Source organism: Archocentrus centrarchus, chromosome 6, assembly GCF_007364275.1.
Source record: "Archocentrus centrarchus isolate MPI-CPG fArcCen1 chromosome 6, fArcCen1, whole genome shotgun sequence".
NCBI lineage: Eukaryota > Metazoa > Chordata > Actinopteri > Cichliformes > Cichlidae > Archocentrus > Archocentrus centrarchus.
In genome coordinates, this window is record NC_044351.1 from 12,103,336 (window position 1) to 12,125,867 (window position 22,532).

General features: G+C 39.1%; 1 protein-coding gene across 2 annotated transcripts in view; it reads left to right on the forward strand.

Moving 5' to 3' along the window:
• The window catches only part of lingo1a (leucine rich repeat and Ig domain containing 1a), a 61,187-nt gene that overhangs the window by 27,530 nt on the left and 11,125 nt on the right, over positions 1-22,532 (forward strand). The window contains exon 1 of one of the 2 annotated variants that reach the window (XM_030731506.1): positions 8,713-9,193. The exons of the other annotated variant lie outside the window; for it this stretch is intronic. The gene's annotated coding sequence lies outside the window, so the exon portion shown is untranslated. Of the gene's footprint in view, positions 1-8,712; positions 9,194-22,532 lie in introns of those variants that run through there. 2 annotated transcript variants of the gene reach the window in all.

Here is a 22,532-nt window from a genome sequence, read left to right on the forward strand (position 1 = left end):
ACCCCCTCGCCCTCAGTTACTGTCTCAAAAACAAAGGGATAGGATTTGATTCAGGTCTAGATTAGGTTTTTGTGTGCCTGTGAATTTGTGTGTTCATGTGTCCACATGTTTGTTGGGATTTTTATATGTGTCTGTATTGCACAGAGACCGAGGGGTGGCAACATCTTTTACAAGGAGCTCTTGTGTCCGGAAGCCATTGTCTGTATGCCAAGATGACAAGCGAGTAGCCCTGGCAATGGATGGTGCCCTGCAGATGAAAAAAATAAATAAAAACAGAGCCATTGTTTCAGAGGCCATGAGCAGAATATCTGCAGGGGTCTGAGGCCAAACCACTGCTTGTAATAGCTTGTCTATAGGGAAACACATTTGTCACATTTGTCTTGTTGGCAAAATGAAAACCCAAATGGCTCTACAAGATAAAAGAGCAACTACGCTGGTTGACCACTAAATGTATAGTTTAGGTGGTTAATTTATATAAAACATTTTGGAGATTTTTCTGTATGAACTTATTTATGGAAATATGCATCCTAAAGCATTTGTTTTTAAACAAATTAACAGGGGATATCAAAGTTGTTGCTATTTTTCTAAAGTTAAATTAAAAAAAAAAAAAAATATATATATATATATATATATATATATATATATATATATATACTGTTTTGGATTTTGCCAATGCAATGATCAAGCACCATTGTCTCAAAAGATGCAAGAGGAGACAACACAGCTGGCCTATAAAAACACAAAGAAGTGAGAAAGCTCCTGCCGGTTAAAGTTAATGAAAGTTAGAATTAGAGGATAAAGAGTTCTTTTTATTATTGGATAGTATCATCAACATGCAAGGAGGACCCATGCAGATCACAGAATGAGTGAACCCAGAATAGCTTTCTTGCAGCTCATTAACATTCAGCTCTTCAGACTGCAGACAACACACTCAAAGATCTTAAGGTGTAACTCCAATATGTCTGTGTAGATTCTCAGTTATCCAGGTCATAGTAGTCTCTGGAGCTTGAAAAAGGCGACTGGACTTCTTTTTGTTTCTTGAAGACGTTTCACCTCTCATCCGAAAGGCTTCTTCAGTTCTCAACCAAATGGTGGAGAGACCCAGGTATTTAAACCCCTGTGGGCGTAGTCCCCTGGAGGTGGTTATGACCCTCTATTGATCATGTGCGTGAACACATGTGCCCAGGTGTGAAGAGGGCGTGGGTCATATTTAATCAGTGGTTTCAGTTGAAACCAATTTAGGACTCCGCTCCATTGTTTCCTGTGGCCTATTGAGGTCACTGGAACAAAGGTGTGAATGGGGGTCTCTCCACCATTTGGTTGAGAACTGAAGAAGCCTTTCGGATGAGAGGTGAAACGTCTTCAAGAAACAAAAAGAAGTCCAGTCGCCTTTTTCAAGCTCCAGAGTGTAACTCCAATGTGAGGGCAGGCTGGCTACTGAGATCGCCTTCAGAAAGGTGAAGCTCTTTGTGAAAATCTGCATTAGAAAAATGCTGGCAGGAGACTCACCAACTTCCTGCTGAACAAGAAAAGAAAAGAAGGCAGAGGATATATTTGCTCTATAAACCAGCACTGAGTATCAAGGACACTAGAGTGCATGCTGAACTAGAAACATCTGATAGATGTAGGCCTACAGAGACACACCAAGATAAAGGTAATACTTGAAACCCACTGGAGAGACTAACAGTGCAGAAAAGGTCATTGAACTTTGTCCAGGGAATGACAGTGGGTCTAAATAAAAGTAAGTAAGACAGAAAATGTTTTCATTCTTAAAATGTACTTGAAAAAGACAAAAAAAAATCATTTACCTAAAGGACAACATATGTTTTGAGTACAGAGAAAAATTTGTCTGGCTGAACAGGCTGATTTATTTATATTAACTTGGTACAGTAAATCGGTCTTAATCCAAATTATATTCTTTTGACTCTTAGGGTCATTGCAAGAAAATAATTCATTACTCAGCTCCCTTTACTTTCTGCCATTGTCTGCCATCATGATAATAGCTGGGCTGCTCTTTTTAATCAGCATGAGCTTAAACACCCAGCAAACTGCAGCTATTGTTGGTGTAATTGTTGATCAAATTTAGCCACGGTGTTACTGAATTGCTTTGCTAAGACTGACATCTCCTAAGAACTGAAAAGATATGTTGAATTTTAAAACTTCTAAAAGAAAATAAAATAATAATAATAATTCTAGTTTGCACTCATTTTATCTCTAAACACTAAGAAAGTTTTTATCGTCTTTTTGGGTTATCTGGATATTCTTTCATTGATACTTTTAAGTGTTGTTGTTTAAATTAAATCGTGCTATGGGCTGCATTATTTAAAAGTAAAAAAATGAAAAAATAGACTTCTATCAAAATCTTAAATGCCAAGAGAGAAGCCTAACTGGGACCTGTAGGACCTTTGTGTGCCTCTATAGCATCAATTCACCTTGGCACTGATTATCCAGAATCTCCCTAAGTGTTGTATAAGGCTGAGATCTGGGGGCGTGCCTGTGCCCTATGGATGGGAGCATTGTCATTGCTCAAGCATTGTACATTAAACTTTAAATATTTCCACTATCTAGCTACTTTCAAATAGTGATCTAAGTTTATCAAAAGAATAAAACCACTCCTGTGCTATATGCTAACATCTGCTATTTTTGTTGTTTGAACATTCTGCCTGCTTCAGAAACTGAAGAACAGCACCATTGTTCCAAAAAAAAAAAAAAAAGGGGGGTATCAGAAAAAAAGCAGTATAAATCAGTGATAATGTAGAATACAAGAATGAAAATTGCAGAGGATTATGCAGTCTCATTTGGGCCTCAGTGATAGATTAAGCCCCAGCATTCAAAGACATTGTGTTTTGTTCAAGGGTGGAAGTGACTTTGCCGAGACACTGCGAGATAAGAAGCTAACTGTTATTAGTTTAATGGGAATGATAGTCTGCCCAAAGCAGTGTGTGCAAGTGGCATGGGAGCATCATTTTTCTTTGCAGTCTTTTTTGCACAGCACTGAGGCTGAGTAGCAGTGAGAGAGAAGCAGCCTGCCAATTGTTTTGTGGGAAATATAACCCACTGAAGACAAAGTATTGCTCATATGACCACTGGGCTAACAGAGCTAGGTCCAAGTTGCCTCAATTGGAGTGGAAAAGTATTTATTCTTCATTATACACTATGATAGGCCAGACAATACATTTGATATTATTATGGTCTGTGCTGGTGATTCCAAAGAAACACTAGCCTTAGAATTAGTATCCAAGGAGGTAAGTGGGATTCTTTTTTACTGCATTCTTTTCCATGTAGTACATCTATGGGAGCAACTGTGTAAAAGCTACCATATAACAATCTTCAGAAATTGATTTTGCCATCATTATGGGTGCTTAGCTGTTCAGCAGTAAGGTTATCATTGTGAATATTTGGTCATCTTTATGACATGTCATTTTCATGTTGGATTGAAACTTTTGCTACATTATGGGTTCCACTTCTTTGTCATTAAATATAGTTCTATATCTGAGGGCGTCATGCTACAAAAGCAAGCAAAGCAATCACTCCCTAAACCATATACAGTCCCAGAACAATATTCTTTACATTATGAGAGGTTCTTAATAGTGTACATTACTAAATTATGAGTTTGTATGTGTGTAGTTTGTGTATTTGCAAGGGTAAAACTAGATGTCAGTAATGCCAGATCCAATTCTTTGCATATTTGGTTGCTGCCTGCAAGCCCATATTACAATGCTTATTCAGGACCTTGGCAATTCAAAGCCCATTGAGGGCACTTTTCCCTTCCAACCTCACTGCTTTCCATTTTCACTGCACCAGCCATTTTACATAGCAGCACAATAACACAAGTCAGGGCAAATGAGTGTGAGAGTGAGACTGAGTGACAATGAGTGAGTCAATGTATGTGTCTATTATTTATGTGTGAGTATGTCTGAGTAACAGCTGGAGTGTGTTGCCATTTGTAAGGATTAGAAGAATTGTGGGTAAACAGATGGATTTTAGGCCCCCGCTACTGAAAAGAAAACGAGGGCAAGAAAAATTGTTCTTGCTGCTGCATCTGGACCTAAGAGCCAACAGCTGTAGGAAAGTTTGTGGTCTTGTTCACCTCAAAAATACTGTGCAATGGAAATATCACAAATGTAGTAAATTAAAAAAAATATATAACTGACTGCCAGAGTCAGTGACTGGATTTCACCTTTATATATGAATAATTTTGAACTGTGCAAACCTTAGAAAAATATCATATTGATATGATCAAACAGGTCACGCAGGTCAAACAGGTCAAACCTGTGGGTTTCACAACTATGACCAGAACATCTGGATTTCCTTCCTGTATGAGCTGTTGCTGAAGGATGAGAAGCTTTTCTTGTTGTGAAGTTTTGCTCCCCTGTATCTGGGTTCCTGTTTTGATTTATTCATTTATTTATTTATTTTTTTTACTGGGAAAAGAGATTGACATAAGAAATTGACACTGGAAGTGGACCATGGAAATGAACCATGGAAGTGTTATGAGGAGTCAAATGTGGTCCCTTCCAGGCCCAATGCTTGCCTAACATCCCCCCAAAGAGTTTCTGGCTACTGCATTTTGTGGCCCACTGCAAATGTGAACAGTATTTATGCCCAAACCATAGATTCCTGTTTTACCCCAAATCCTTCTTTATACTCTTGTAAAAACTACAGAAATACAGATTCTCAATACAAAGAATAATAAGGAATTTTTGGTCTGCAACATTGTTTAGTTGGATGCAATGCATGAAATGATGCAGTTTCCCAGCAGAGAATCTCGTTGCAGTGAGAAGATTAATTTTATTCTCTTTTTTTTAATGTTTTTGGTGAACGGGTATATGATCACATGCACTATGGTTAGCTGCAACTCATAGTAAGAATCAGTCTGCTGTTCTAAAATATACCGTTGGGACAAAAGAAGACAGAAAGCCACTGGTGAATTCAGCTTTCACCTCATGTTGAAAACTATTTTCACTCTAAAGTTTCCATTTGTCACCAGAACACCAGAATTTAATTTGGCAATATAAATTAAGCTAGAGTGGAAGTTATCCTAGCTTGCAGAAGCATTTCATGATTCATTCTGAAAATGTCTCTTTATTTCTGCACACAACTGTTGCAGTGGTGACTCTTATAATGATGCCTTAGACTGTATTGGCATCAGAATTCATTAGAGGGTGAGGCTTATCAATACAGTTACCCAGCAAGTATGACAGCCTTGAAGCTCAGTATGCAGAGCCACTCACCTATCAAGAACGACTGTATCATAACAAGCAAATGGTTATTTTATCATCTAATCACAGACTCATTCATGATGCAGAGTCGTGATTATCCATGTGACAGAAACCCCTCACACCCAGTCTTACAGATTAAGGACAACCATGCATGCCAGTGTTGAGGAACACAGCCAAACAAATTAATTATTGATGGGATCCTTTCAAAGCCCATGGCGTCACTAGGTATCCATTGTTACCTCTGTTGTTGTTTGCAGGTCTTAGCATGGTAAAGAGAATGGAGATGAAGCAGACAAAAATAAGGACTATGAACCCAGCCGCTCTCCTCCTGCCTGTGAAGTGTCATGTAAATTCAAATTTTCCATTTTTTAATCTCATTTTCTCTGGCTTTGATTCATCTAATAACGCAGTGAGCATATTTGACTAGAATTGCAAATCTATGAATAATCATTCATTTATTTATTAACTTTTACTCATAACGACCTGGTGAAACATGTCCACAATCATTATTCATCCACCCAAACATTGCCTTCCACCTATCCAATTCAAGGCCACGGAGGGGGGGCCAGGTGAGGCAAGGTACACCCTGGATAGGTCACCTGTCTGTCACAGGGTTAACACGGAGAGAGACAGACAGCGACTCACATTCATACCTATGGGCAATTTAGAATCACCAATTAACCTAACCCCACTAACTGCATGTCCTTGGACTGATGATAACCCACACAGACACGGGGAGAAAATGCAAACTCCACACAGAAAGGCCCCAGGACCTTGCTGTGAGGCAGCAGTGCTAACTACTACACCACCGTGCTGCTTTTAAGTGTCATTATATCAGACTTATTTCAATTGTTTATTTATAACTTTGCATCCATAGGAAAATATATTGTCAGTTCTAGTGTAGTGATCAGGAAAGAAAAAGTCCCTGTCATACAGAATAGTTTCATAGCCAGGCAGCGGGGAAATAACCCTAAGTTACTAACCAAAAACCTTGTACTCATTGTAAGGGTACCTTGGCCATGCATGATCTGCTGCTGAAGATAATGACATGTAGCTGTGTTGCCAACACAGCTTAAACTGCTGCAAGCATGTGTGCAGTGTAGTTTTAAGATGCAAAAAGACACATTTCAACATTACCCGACAAATTTTAATGTAGTTTTACGGTATCTCTGTTGCTTATAAGTGAGAAATTGCCCGAAATACACAGAAATATAGGGTACATTAGCACATGAAAATATGTTTCAGATTTAAAATCTAAGTCCTATAACTCTTCACCTACCTTTTTGATACTGGAATCAATTAATTTTCAGCTTAGTTTAAAGATAGCACATTTTGCATTTAATCAACAAATGTAACCACCGTCAAAACCGTCTTTCAATTACAAAATGCTCTATTATTTACAGTAATTACACAATTACAAATTAGCTAATCATAAATTAGCTAATCACAAAAAACACAAATTAAAGTCTCTTTCAGGTGTCTGCAATGACGAACACATACAAGTGACAACAATGGATTTAAAAAGTTGTCACACACTTTTTGTTTTCAGAGTTGTCTACACATTCTCTTCATTAAAATAACATGCAGGAGCTTAAAGGACAAGTATAAGTTATTCATTCTCTGAAGAGGCTGGGCCTTCACAGAGGCTAGAGCAAAAATCATGTAACTCCAGTTTGCATATTTTTTCTGTTACTCACAATATAAAATCCATTCAGTTTGTTTGAATTTAAGACCATTAAAACTCTTTTTTTACTCATGGGCACAGTGCTTTGCCAGTTTTACCATTCTATGAGTTCAGGTCCTTAATGGTTATGATACTGATAAAAGCTCTTGGTAATATAGATAAGAACTGTTTAGAGTTTTTTGTTTTGTTTGTTTGTTTTTTGTACACTGTTGGCAAGCGTAACCCGAATAGCAAACTAATAATTTGGAACTTGAACATCTCATGACAGACAGTGCAAACACCATAAACTTATAGATATCTACAAGGAATACATCCAATTTTCGGCCCTGCACACCTTAGCTAATCAGTTTACATACCGTATGTGTCAGTGTCAGTACAACACTCTGAGCCACGTTCACTTTGCCATCACATTAAAGACAGTTCAATTCAAACAGGTTGGACAATATAAGACTCATGTTTTACTAAATACAACGCCAACTCCAAAAAAAGTTGGAATGCTGTGTTGGAATACTCTTCTACTATGAAGTCATGCTGTTGTAATAGCTGCAGTATGCGGTTTAGCATTGTCTTGCTGAAATATGCAAGGCCTTCCATGAAAACGACATCATCTTGATGAGAGGATATGTTGCTCTGGCTCATGTTAACATATGGCTTCTTCTTTGCATGATAGAGTGTTAACCTGTATTTGTAGATGGCTCAGCAAACTGTGTTCACAGACTATGAATTCTGGAAGCCTTCCTGAACCCACGCAGTGATTTCCATGACAGATTCCTCTCTGTTTTTAATGATCACAGGCATCCAATATTGGTTTTTTTTAAGTCTTGTCCTTTGCACACAGAGATTTCTCCAGGTTCTTGGTATTAAATTATGTACTGTAGGTGATGAAACACTCAAAGTCTTAGCAATTTTATGTTGAGTAACATTTTTCTGAAATTGTTCCACAATTTGTAGAGGGTGAGGTGTTGCTGCCATCAAATTCAAAATTAACTAAATTGTTCATGAAATGGTAAAATGCCTCAGTTTAAACAGTTGATGTGTTTTCTATGTTCTATTGTGGGGGGAAAAAAGAAAAGAAAACGTGATTCTGAGATTTGCAAATATTTGCATTCTGTTTTTACTGACGTGTTCCACAGCATTCCAACTTTTTTGGAATTGGGCTTGCCTTTGCTTTTTTCTGCTTTAAAAAAACACCATCTCTGAGTGATCCTCCCTCAGACTTCACTTAAAAATCACAGGAGATAAAAGATCAGGTATGTATTAAGGAGCATACTCCACAAACTGCCTCCTGGAAGAAGCAGTGTGTTGTGAATGCCTCTGTGTGTTTGCCTGCATGTACCGGAAGCCCACAGTGCCATCAGGCCTTTAAAAAGGGAACTGCTACTTTCTCACAGACTCCTTCCCTTCCTCCTCTCACCCTCTGTTTCTGTTTTGACTCCAGTCTCAGACTTATCTGATTACATTCCTTTATTTTCCATGTGGTTGTCGAAGAAGCATTTGTATGTTGCAAAGGTATCACGAACCACTGTGGTTGAGTTTACCCTCAGAATATATTGCTGTTTTATGCCCCATGTGCCTATGTGCGTCAACGTTTCTGTGCGCTTCAGCAGAGAGGCTGAAATCTGGAAAGACATGTCTGGACATATAAGGCAGGTTTACGAAATGAATAAACCAAACAAAACAAAAAAAAAAAAAAGAACGAATTGCACATGTGTGGTGAAAGAAAACGGCCCACACGCCCAGACAAACAGTTTTACCACACACACTTGAGTAGGACACCGGGCAGAGTGCGTTCCGCTGATCATCTCCGTCCCTCCCTCCAGCAATCGGATTGCCTGTGCCACTGACGACAGCCAGTCACACAGTAACGGGAGTGTGCTGTGGAGAGACTGCATCAAGGAGCTGTGCGCTTGGATCGGGAGCGGTGCGTGGGAGTTGTTCTGTCTCTACCTGCCATTTGCATTCCTTCTTTATTCTCATCGGACGAGTTCGGGCTCACAAGGAGCCCCATTGCCAAGGGAGGATCGCACTGTATGTGCGCGTTTGTGTGGGTTATCTGTTTTAACGACTGCCATCGTCTCAGAACTGCGGCACTGCCGTGGTGGAGACATTCGTTGGAAATCAGCAGGAAACGGCTGGCTGGTGTCTGTTCTCTCCTGTCATCTTTTTAAAGCTATCTATCAATGCGATGGACTTGAGATAGTGCGTCTCAATTTGAGTGTTGGTGGCTGGGAGTTGCCGTCGGGAAGAAATGCGAAAGGATGCTTGGAAGCAGTGAGGGCTACAGCAGGTGAGTATTTGGGTTAAAAAAATGTTCTTTTTAAATGAAGATCCATTTCAGTTTTCGTTCTTATGTCAGTGCCGTTTAATGTGGGCTGAGGCCAAGATTTTAGAGGTGGATAGTATGCAGCCAAACCCTGGTCTCCCCTGACTACTTTGAAGAAACCATCCATCAAATATGTGAATTATAGTGTGCTAGTGGCGACATCAGTTCATAAGAGAGGTTTTCTTAAAATTCCTAGGAGCGCATCCCGATATCAAATTAAGAAGAAAAAAAAATATTCCTGCAAGTCCCAAATGGTAAGGGCAGAATCTGTTGGCAGGACAGAAAAGCAAACGGGGACTTGAGTGTGATTAGGCGCGTCCTCTGCAGGTACAAAAACATCCAATAAACACACATTCGCAATTCATTTGTAGTTTTGTTATCAGTGCACATTTTAAACGCGTAATCTGCTTTTCTCGCCATTTCTGTGTGTGCGTGTACTCGTCCGAGAGGACGAAGGCTTAAAGCATTAATCAAATTTAATTGTCCCGCGAATGTGTGCGTGCGTGAACGTGTGTGTGTGTGTGTGTGTGTGTGTGAGAGAGAGAGAGAGAGAGAGAGAGAGGGAGAAGCAGAATATGGAGTGTGTGTGTGTGTGTGTGTGTGTGTGTGTGTGTGTTTGTAGGGAGGAGAGTGAATTGCAAAATGTTATCTTAATCTAGCCTTTATTTGGCCAAATATAGTCTCTGTTGCGATAACATTTCTCATTGTGTTGAAGTGTGAGGCAGTCGTGATCCTCCCTCCTATGCCATTTTATTCATCTGCAAAGATGGCTATCTGTTAAATGGGCAGAGTATAAAAGCAAGCAGGCTTCTGCAGCGGTGTAGTGGTGCAGTTTTTTTTTTTTTTTTTAATCCTCTGAAACGACTTGGGACTCTTTGTTTTCAACAAGACTACAGACGTGGGGTCTATATATAGCACCAATTGCGACGAAATAGGCCACAAGATGAAACTTGTGCGTTTATGGTGCCACGCTCCATCTGTTGTTTGTTACTAGAGGCAGCATTTTTAGGGAATATGAAAGCGGCCCCTGAATTACCGCCACCCCCCTTATTGTGCAGCAAAGCGTGTTATAATATGTATACTGTTATATTCATATAATTCGCGCAAAAGCTGCTGGGCAGAGTATCAGAAGACTCTGTGATGCTGTGCTTGCAGACATTCATAAAGTGCTGTAGCTCTATTGGTTATAAATAGCCGGGAGGAGCGGACAGCCAGCTAGAACAGGAGCAGCCTCCGGTCGGTCCATCAGCAGCAACAGCAGCGGCACAGCCTCTCTGGAAATATCTGGGCGCACAATCTAACATGATAGATAGGGGGGTACACTTTGAGATATCACACAGCGACAAGGGTGTGGCGCGCGCGCATGTGTGTATGTGTGGTTGTGTGTATGTGTGTGTGTGTGTGTGTGTGTGTGTGTGTGGGGGGGGGGGGCATTAAACCCTTCCATGATTTATTTTTGTGGTCTTTATGATATTTGTACTGTATGTATGTACACTGTCTATCAAGACAGCTGTTTTGTGCTGCTTTGTTGGTCTCTTGGACTCAGTAATGACTTTAGAGTGACCCTATTACAGTAAGTGTTCTCTTTAATCCTTTCCTGTGGTTGTTAATTTCATTCCCAGGCTTAAAGCCCTATTTTTGTCATGTTTTACTGTTTTTTTGTTTGTTCTTGTTTTCTTTGATGATTGGCACACTGCTGACTCAATCATAGCTGCTTTGCGGCAGTTAAGAGGCTCCTGAAGTGTGTGATCCGCTTTGTCCAGACGCCCTGGCTGCCTTCATTAAACAAATGTGCAACCGCTGACCTTGACTATCCACATTTTTCAGTAGGATTCACCTCTTTGCCCTACAGTACAGTAGGCTATGGGACACATGCGGAAAATGCTCCTCTCCTTTCTGCTGTTGACATGCAATATTGAATTACAATGCACCGATCAATGTTTGCAATAAGCTAAATCTCGACATAGTGGCCAGTTTAATACAGCGTATCCGATATCACAGGAAAATTATGATCCTCATAACACCATTATATTTCAGTGAAGAATAGTTATGTCTTAGTAGCCCATGCTTGAAATGTAATCATATATGGATAGAGAGTGGAACAGCAAACTAATGAGATCAGACTAAAAACGTGTGCAGCATTATTCATTCATGGTAGAAATCAGCCTCACCACGGAAAGCAGACTGGGACGGAGAAGCAGCCGAGACAAAGTGGGTGGTGATGGTGTGGACCATGATGTTAGTGTATGATGACTGATCACAGGCTTGCTTTCTCACAACACGATAAATGACCAATAGTGAGCGGATTTATGATGTGTTAACATGTATCCTGGAGACACTCATCCTAGGTGCAAAGCTAACACCTACTGCATTGACAAGGTGTTTATTAGCTCCCAGTTGTGAGGCCACGGTGCCTACATCATGCCATGATGACAGTACTGAGAGTTTTCACATGAGACAGCAATTATGTTGTTTTTCTAAGGCCTGGCTGCCATTCCAGGTTTGCCTGAGGCTGGGTGGCATGGTTATGGAAGACCTGTAGTGGGATCATAGTGGCTATTTGATGGAAGGGGGAGGAAGTATCTTGTTCACATGTCACTTTTGTCCTCGGAGGATATCTTTAGAATTGGATGAGGAGAAGGAACAGCTGCACGTGTTGTCAAAAAACTCATAAACATTTTTATTCGTTTTGTAGCTTCAGCAGTGCAATCACTTTCATGTAAGTATTTCTGTCTATTGAGAAAGTGTCCCAGACAGCATACAGAGGTGCTAGAAACAACTCCTCAGCGGTGTCAACAACAATTTATTTCTTTTGTTTCCCATGAGGCTAACCTGCCCAAACTGAATGCGACTTATGAAATGCCATGCAATTTTTTGTTATAATGTAGCAGCTGGCTGCCATGTATGGCCTGTGTCACTTCACAGATTTAGGCTACGTTCATGTGTTACACTCTGTCTCTGTGTCTTTGCACCGCTGTACTTACTAGATGTGTTAGTTATGTGTTGTTCTTGCAGTGGTGCAGCTTAAGGGTTTGTAAAAAAAAAATAAATAAAAAAAGAAGCTCATGTTTAATGTGTCAAACAAATTGTGTTACTCTAACAAAGCTCATTAGAATATCTGTTAATGCAGTCTGGATTTCTATCATTCCTATCTTTACACTGTGCTGTGTAAAGATACTTGTGGGTACGTAGCCAATGCTCTGCCCTCAACTTTACCTTGTGCAATAATGGCCTTCACTGTGTCACATCTGATTTCACATTTGCAATTAGAATTGCATTGCCCTTAATCCTACAGTGGTGGAAACGTTAACATGATTATTATTGCACACTAACCCAGAATTTAGAAACCAAAGCTGCAGCTACCATATAATATACAGAAATACATTTGTTTCAAGTCTTGACGTGTGAGTTCTAGCAGGAAATATCAATATGCTGCTGTGACTTGGCTTTAACGTTAATAATTAACTGTAAAACATAAGAGTCAAAGGTTTGGACTTTTGACTGGAACTGTATCTTTCTTGGCTCATTTCAGTCAAAAACAGGAAACTAAAAATAACAAAAAACTAAAATCAATTCAAATAAACAAGCAGTTTATGCTGTAACTATATTATTATTTGAATGAATGCTTTAAAACTGGTGTAGGCAACATATTTTTTGTCATTTGACAGAAAAAATAAAATAAAAACCGCACATATTGTATTTTGTTTGCATATTGTATTTCATGTGACCTGAGAGGGAACTTACACCCCTGCAGCCTCTCTGGGCTCTGCTTTCAGAAGTGAGAAAATTGAACCTGTGACAGGAGAGTTTGGGCAATTATACATAAAGTATCATAAAAGTAAAGTATCTGGAAAGAGCGGGGTTTTAATCTTCTTTGAAGCCAAAAGTCAGGATTGACTTATTTTCAGAGTGAGTGAAGCACATCTTTGTGCCTGTGTTAGTCAGGTGGGGGCGGTTTAAAATGGAGAGGGTAGATTATTTTCAAATTCTGGCTCTTACGTTTTCTTTCTTTCTTTCTTTTTTTAATGTTTGTCTTTTTTCAATTTCTGCCTACTACATCCTCAAGTGAAATGCCATTGTAGTATACAGCCTTGTTAGAGGCATGTGTAAATGCCATGTATTTACATTAGCCTGTGGGGTTCATTAACATTTAAAGGATTCATGTTTGAAAAAAATCAGACAAGTGCAGCTAATTCTGATCTACTTTCACAGTGGTGTGAAAAATGTCTTTAGGGAAATTCTGCAAAGGGGCTTTCAGAGAGACATTTTGTGTTTGTGCAGAAGATCAAGGTCTTCACAAAAAAAAAAAAAAAAAAAAGTAGGATTTTGAATAGCAATAAGCAGTCAAAACTGATTGCATGCCTACTTTCAACTTTTAATAAATTAGGATTTCAAGAGTTTACATGAAATGCATGAAACTACGGGTCAGGTGTTTGGGAGATGTGATTGTATTTATTAAGGCTTCTCACTAATCCTGTGCAGTGGAGTAATGAGTGATGAAAGAGTAATGAAACTCTGTTGCCAGGAAGCCTTAAACACGCACCTCTTAGATGAGTGTGTATAAACGCCACTCTGCTAAACTGTTACTGGGCTGTAAATGATGTTGACTGAGGGAGTTGATGGCCTAAGACTGACAGCTTTGGATAGGACTCCAGAATCAAAACACCTGATGAGAAGTCAGTGAAGTGAGCCTCAGCCATTCAAAACACACCCCATAGTTTCACTTATTTACAGTTTACAGTCATATGCCATACAAATGATCTAGTGTGCAGCCATGCTCTGTGCTATAATTACTTTTATGGAGAATAATGGTTACATTTCAGGTGTATAAGCAGAGCATGAAACACATCAAAACTGAATCATTGAATGTGATGTTCCTGATGTGTAAATTCCATATCCATCACTGTTTACATTGTCTTCTGTTCCTTTCCAACTGTAGACAATGGATATTATTGTCCCATTTGATAATGTCACATGCATTCATTACTGGAGTTTGAATAAATTGTGTTGCAGTGGTGATGATTACTATTGTGTGCCAAAATTACAATATGTTGCATCTTCTACTCAAAGCATTGACTCAAATAGTGCCATTCGGTGGCAATTTGAAACACAATTGTGATACAACAGCAGCTCCACTCACACAACCACACTTGAATGGAGCATATGATATTTTTCATAAGTGGGAACAAGATTTGTGTATGTGCTCCACCTCCCCGATGTAATGGCTGTTAAAATAGCTCGTTGAGATTCAGAGTTCACGGAGTCCGGTGTTTAGGTGCAGTCCTAGTACTCTTGACACTCTTCCCCGTGTCTAGTAGGCTGACTGAGAATGTACTTAGAAATGGAGTTGTCATTTGCACCCAACCTGCTCCATGTCTCCTGTGATTTCAAATTGATGCGGTAGCTTAAAACACAAAAAAATATATTGTGGATAGCATTTCTGAGGCAAACAGACCCTCCTTTACGTTACAGTTGGGCAATTAGTGACCAGTGGTTGGCCAAGTCATTGCTGGTTCTTTTTTAAGGGTGATTTTTGTCAGTGCATTTTGACAGTTTAGTTATCTGCTACCTTGAGGATTTAACTGGCAAATGTAGTGCTGTGTAGACCCTGGCATTGTATGGTTGAGGGTAACTACTGTAGAGCAAAGGCACTGGTGTCAAAGCCTCCAAATTTCTGTGTACAAGTTAATAAGCTATCCCAGAGCCTGTGCTAGGAAAGCCAGCCATGTATTGTTACTTCTTTACCGACACTACTGTATAGCAAAGGTAAACCCCTATTTAAAGGCTACAAAGTGTCCTTCATCTGATTGCCTCAGTGCAGTCCTTTAACCTGCTATTATTGTCCATTTTAAAATGTTAAAATATAGTTAATTTTGTACTCTTTTACTTAACAAGTGAATAGGTTGCTTCTGATAGTATGGTTGATGAACTGATGGTGGCCAGTTAGAAAATGTTTTCATATTTCCCAATCAAACTTTGCTTTGGGATAATGAGCTTTGAATAAGGTGTTTCTGACCTTCTATTGCCGTTCTTACTATTTCCTGGGACTTGAAAGGTTAAAATCACCATTAAAAGCCACTAATCCCATTAAAATTCATTAAGAACATGACACCCTAGTGTCAAAGTATAGAAAGGCTATCCTCTGAGATACATGGATTAAAGTGTTCTGAAGATAATTTAAATATTTTAATGTGCTTCAAGTTTATTATCCCACCCTTTCTTAAGATCAGCGTAGTTACTTTTTATCCATTGACTGTCTGTTCCCATTCATCATGTGATTCAAGAAAACAGGGGCCTTGCTTTGAGGTATAAAGGGTCAGGAGCTTTTAGTTCCCTCAAAGCTCGCTTTCTCCATCTCTTTGGTCCTCTCCCTCCGTTTTACTCTTTCAGTTTAACTTCCCTAAAAGCTCTCTCGGTCTGGTTTGTCCCTTCATTTTGTCTTCCTCTCTACGACTTTCTTTCACCCACTGTGTTAACAGAGAGAGAGAGAGGAATAACTGAACAATGTAACAATGAACTGCTAATATTGTTGATGGAGCAGAGCGAAAGTGCAGGGAGGAAACAAGAGGTCAGATTTCAGGTTATCGACCAGACTGAGTGGCATGAAGAGATGTTGTTTTGCTAGACACGAAGAGGCAGTAATAATCCCACCTACAGTTAGCGCTGTCTCACATCTCGTAGAAATTCTGGGACTTTACATTTTACAATCAGGGTAATCAAATAATTTTCTTATGATTTTAGGCACCAAATTCAGTTGACATCTAAGATAAGTCTTTAAAAGGAAATACACGATTGTGTCTTTTGTATGTTACAGCCATATAAACACCACATTCTGATGCGACAAACAGTTCAGCAGCTGTCTTAAACATGCCAGTGATGTCAAAATGATGCAAATGATACAAATAGGAGAAATCCAGGATGATCAAGGCTGACATTAGTAATTATTTTATAATTTATTTATTTACTCCCCCCCACCTCCCTAAAGGTCATTAACAGTTTTCAAAAATACAATTTTCCAGTTTTGCTAATATAGATTACATCTGGAGAACACATTTTAAATTCTGTTTCTGCCGTTCTTCAAATCTGAGGGAGAGAAGAAAGGTCAGTTTAACTGGCAAAATGGTGGCGGTAGCATATGGGTGGAAAGGGAGGGTGAGACTGATGAAAGAGCCATGCAGCGATCAAAGACGAGAAAATGAAATGGCATTTGACCTTGTTGGATGCTGGCGTGTGTTGCACTGCCACAGAAGTGCAAAGTAGTTTGGGAACCTGTGGGAATTGGGAGGGGAAAGAGATCAGGTCTGAGGAGCACCAATGTGGTGTGAGAGGATGGTCCGGACAATGTAACCCCCACGTCTCATCACTGATTCTGCAAAAGATGCAAAAAGATGGGAAGAAATAATTTTGATGACAAAATGATTTTCACATAGAAACAAATATATCTTCAAGGAATTGATGGGATGACTCTCACTATACATAATTCTTAATTTTATGATTATGATATTAGGTAATGGCCTCTATAAATCTACTGTAATGCCCTAAACAGTCTTTAACATTAGTGATAAGTGTAGATATAAAATAGAGCTGCACAGGAGAAGCAGCATCTGCAGATGGTTGATATTTTTACTTTTTAAATGGTCAAACAAATAGATCAATGAAATTTTCTCAGATAGCTTACTGGTGAGAAGGCACTTATGGCTGGGACTGGCTGTAGCTCAGGAGGTCACCTACTGATCGGAAGGTCAGAGGTTCGATTCCTGGCTACTCCAGGCTGCATGCCAATGTATCCTTGGGCAAGATACTTAACCCCAAGTTGTTCTCCGACGCAACCATTGGAGTATGAATGTTAGATAATTGAAGCACTTAGCTTAGTTAATCATGGAAGTGCTTGTGTGCATGGGTAAATGTAAACATGCCGTATAAGCACTTTGAGTGCTCAGACTGAGTAGAAAAGCACTATATAAGAACTAGACCATTTGTTAAGTCATTGTTTATGCTATCTCATCCCCTCAGCTACTTCTATATATAGGAGCATGTTTATCAATCCAGATTTGAACATGTGAAGCTTTAAAAGCAGCAGGATTTTTCAGCACAGTTAGCTGCACTTCAGCAATGTTGATTTACATGTCCTCCGTAAATGGCATACAAGTTACAGCATGACAAGGATAACATGACAAGAGTACAAAGATGGAATTCTAAAACGTGTGTTCACAAGCGTCTGCCTGTCAGCATGCTTCAGCATAGACATTGCTCTTTGCAGGGAAACAAAGGAAACAGACAGCCATTCTCATTAATTAAGGCATGAGTGGCAGAAAGGATCTCACTTCCTAACTCTGCAGATTGAGGCTGGATGGGCTTTGATATGAGTTGCACTCACAATATAACAAGGCTTTTTTCTAGCGTTAAGAGTTATTAATCCACATGTAGTGTACATGAACTTCTACCATTTTAAATCAGTTTTAGGAGAACTGCTTTTAACGTCTTCTAACTTCTTCTGAGGGGCGAACAAGCGTTGAAAAGGGATTTGCCAACCTTAAAGTCATCTGCTGTTACTGTTCTGGGTCACCTTGTCATTGATCCACGTATAGCATGTGAAATACCTAGATTGTCTTTCTGAAAGTAAGATTTTGTTCCCTCTAGTACCCGTAGGATTAGCGGAGCTATAGAGATGTGATTCTCTTTCTTTCCACTATCTCTATGACCTCCTCTTACTACACAAAACCAAAGATATGGAATGGGAGGATACAAGGACAGCTCAGACGAGTAATTTTGACTTTAATTGCTTGAACCTCCCCTGAGTGCTATTGCTTAAGTACTCCAAAACTGTTGTTGTTTTCCTCCACATAATCTTTGTTTATATGAAGGTCAGCATTTTTCTCTAAGCTTCTTATGAGAGAATTTGGAGCAGGTGGATTGTTCAGAGAGATGAGACAATGCTCCACTGCTGGAGTTGAGAGTGAAAGCGAACTGTCCCCTTTTTTCATCCATCCAGTGACTTTACGAACTCTCTTCCAAGCCCATCTCAACCATCTTATATGCAATAGTCTTTGGGTTTTTTTGTTTTTTTTTTTTCAGCTTAGACCTCATTTCCCAGTCTATATCAATAGTGTCATTATGTGAGGTTTTATCTGGCTAATTAAGGCTTCATCTTTCTGGGCAATCTCTCAGAGGACATGGATTAAGCTCCCCTATCTCTGCTCTGAAGCCACAGTGGGGTTGACCAGACCTGCTCATTTCTTTGTGGATTGTGGCAAGAGAGAAACCCCCCCCCCAAAAAAACTGACATTACAGCTGTGTCAATCTCAGGGATTGGCAATAATCAGAATAGTCCTACATTTTCTCTTATTAATGTATCCAATTGTTATTATTGGCGTCACATTAAATTTAATGTGCCTCAGTGTAGTTTCATGTCAGCATCGCCGCATACAACTGATACTTGCGACTCAAACAAGTTCATTGTGCATTGATCCATCATGTTATGTTGATCCGCCATCATTTCAAAATGAGAAAAAACAGAATGAAGTGTTGGTTAGATTTTAAATTAGAGCTAAATGAAACTGTGTTGTTTTCAGGTGCCAGCTAGTTTATTGTGTGTGCTTGTTGGTGAAAGACCTATGTGTGTGGTGAGTGATTTATTTATATAAAAACAGACTGACCAAGTTAGTAGAACTATTGGTCTAAAGAAAAGCAAGTTTAAAAGGCCCTGGCAAACGTTATGGCTTAATACCATTTTAGCTGCTCAATTGATATCTGTCTGTTTATGGTCACTAATTACACCAGGCTAAATCATTTATCTTGTGAACAAGGCTCTCCCAGTGGTATAGCATGCATTCTTTTTCATCATGCTAGAAATAGCAAATACACTCGCCATTGTGTGTGTCTCTCTCCAGCAGCATCACTCTTCATTTTTTTGTGCTTGGTCCACAGAGTATGCATTATGGAGGATGGAAAGCTCTATCTTAATTGTATGTGAACCTGCTCCTACCCCGGTGTCAATGCTATTGAGTTAATGTCACAGAGAAGATTGCCCAATCCTTATTGACAGGTAAAAATTTTATGGGAAAACCTTTATACTCTAGTTTTATATGTCTATTAAACTAGAATATAAAGATTTTTGAAGAACCTGTGGTACTCAATTTGGGCAAATATCTTTCTGTGCAGGGGCGACATAGCTACAATGTTTATCAAATACCACCACAACATTAATACTTTAAGTTATTTTCACTGCTACGTCTAAGACATCAGGCGTATGTTTCAGGAGAAAGCCGAGTTGATGGCTTAATAGACATTTAATTTACAGCCATCCATAGTTTGCTGTGTTTGCACAGAGAATCAAATGGTTTCTTTAAGTAATAGTACTGATCCACAGTCATTGTTTGCCAGTGCAAGAACAGTACTTAATGAATTTCAAACACCTTGTTACTCTGGGTTTACTCTCATTAAAGTTTAGTGCTGAAAATGACCAGATGAAAGCCTGCATCAACACTCATTAAAACAACTGCGAGTGTGCCCTGCCCATACGAAGAGACGGTGAGGTGGCGAAACTGCACGGTGCAGATCTGTCACTATTTTTGGGAGGTTAGATCTACCATTTGACTTTTCCCATACTGCTGTGGAAAAGGTGAAAAAAAAAAATCCACTCTTTTTGTCATGGTGCATAAACACACTCTGCCTGAGAGCTTGCATTATAATAACTGACTGGAACAGTTTTTTTTTTTTTAATAAAGCACTTATGAGACAGTGTTTTGTCTGAGCTCTTGCCGTTGTAGGAGATAAATGCTAAATGAGGAAACTGAAGTTATTTGCACAGGCAGTTTTACTGAAGTTGGTACATTTGACAGCCATAAATCAAGAATTGTGCAGAAGTGGAAAAGAAGGCTAAAAATAAATTTAAAAAAAAACTGACTCAAGGTTGAGGCTATTTGCCTCTTTTCTTTGAATCATGTCAAAAATATGATAGTGGTGAACGTGATACATCTACAAAGAAGTTTATTCCTGAGGTTAGTTTTGTTTGAATAGCGGTTCAAGATTGCATTATTGGATATCCTTGCCACTGATATTGAGCATTTATTTTTATATTCATAAAGGGAATTCATCTTCAGTTACAGTAAATGCAAATTATTCCTTGCCAACAGCAGCACGTACCAAACGTGACGCCACATTTGCTGACGTGAGCTGCACTTGGGTGTCGTTTCAGCTAGTTCTCAGTTTTTGTGACTTTATGTGGGCGGTGCATCCATGCTGAAGACACAAGTGTACAATCATGCTGATTTTAACACCATTTCTATGATATATAAGTGCAGAAGCTCAGAGATTCCCAAATTATACAGAGATGTTGCAACAGCTTGAAAAGATAAGACGGTAAAAATCTCTGAGTGGCGATGCCTGTTGTTCTGGAGAATAAATACAAGTAAGCTGATGGTTATGCTTCAGGGCCCTTCAAAGTAACATAATAGTTAACATGTAGACTAAAGCCAGACTGTATTTTAAAGGCGATCCTGATGATAATATTACAGAATTTATACAAGTCTCTAATGTTTTAGATAAACACAGATATACATTGGTTAGTAAAGCAGTTCGATATGATTATGTATTCGTTTGCATATTTTACAGTAAAAAAAGATATTAGTCAGGTAGCTAGCATGCATACCACATGGGCACAAATTCTTTCAGCAGTGAGTTCCATGATGCCAATAAAAATCATTGGGGAGTGCCTCAAAGTGAGCTCCAGGCTTGCCCCCACTCTACTCCTTATTGGGGATGCTTGGAGCTACACTGACATTGTGAGAATGGACAGTTTAGGTAGTTTTGGAAATCAGACATAGATGAAGTACTTTGAACATATTTCAGTATTTATGCTGAGCAATTTCTAATCCATCAGCTAACACTACTGTATGCTTTATTGATTAAAATCTGTCATCTCAACTCAACTCATGCAGCTAGAAAATGTATTTTGTCTTGCATTCTGCTTAAGTTCCTACTCGTCCTTTACTCAGCCCTGTACTATGCAGTAAGCATGAGTAAGCAAACTATACATCAGGTGGCAATAGCATTATCTTTTTTAATAGTGCTAAATCCATCTCAGCTTGCCAGATATTTCTTAGTAATTGCAAGCAGTTAAAAAAAAAAAGTAATAATGACCGTTGCAAACAATTCCTGTATGGCTGGAGCACGTGTTTGTCAATGTTTTGCCTCTAATATAGGCCATTCCCTACTACATTGTGCAACAACAGTACCCTCTTAAGTCCCATCCTGGTGCATTAGTGTGGGATTTTATGCATGAGGGTCAACTCTCTATCCACTAATTACAGCTCGTTTCCCTTTAAAAGCTGTTATTGTGAGCTGCAGGCACAGCTAAGCAAAGGGGACATTTTCTTTGCCACACTGGGAAGAAAGCCTTCAGATGCCACTCACAATTAAAGTCAATATGGCTGTGAGCCTCTCCACACTGTGCCCGTCATACTTCCTAGCAGCAGATAAGATATGGCCTTAATTATTCATTATGAGATGAAGGCATGTTTCCATGTTGACTCCTTTAATTGAGGAAGCAGTGCAGCTTGCGGTCTATTCAAGGCTATTAAGGCTACATCTTACCGACATATTTGAAGAAGTTGATATACTGGTTGTTCCATAAGCCTGCAAAAGAGATCACCAACAAACAGATTCCCCCCACTTGCTGAGGGTAACTGCCAAATCCACTAACTTCATCTAAGGGAAAAAACGTATTCAGTCACAAATTCAGTGAGAAGAGCAATATGTTCATCCCCTCTCACAAATCGTTCATTTACCCTCCCTCCACCCTTGAACAAATTTCTGGAGCTATTTAGTAGGGCCCTTGTGTTGAAATTTACAATTTTAACATCTTCACCTTCTAAATAACGATTCGTCCCCCCATAGCACTACTCGAGGACAGTTTTGATTTGCATAAGTACTGTCATTCTCAAATTAAATCATACACTATGTCTTGGTAAATGCTTATGTGCCATAGAAGAGGTAAGGGCTTGATTCAGCTGCATAATATTAACCCATCACTCAAGAATGATTAATTCTGAGCAAAAAATGTGGATTATTCAAATAGGTTTGGATGTTCTGGCAGGATATGTGATTGAGTTGACAGGGATTTTGTTTGTTTACAATTTTAAATGTCCTTCAGCTTACCATTATCAACTGATATATATATATATATATATATATATATATATATATATATATATATATATATATATATATATATATCAGTTGATAATGGTGTGTGTGTGTAGTACAGTAGTGATATTACTGTGCAATAGTGCAATAGTTTAAG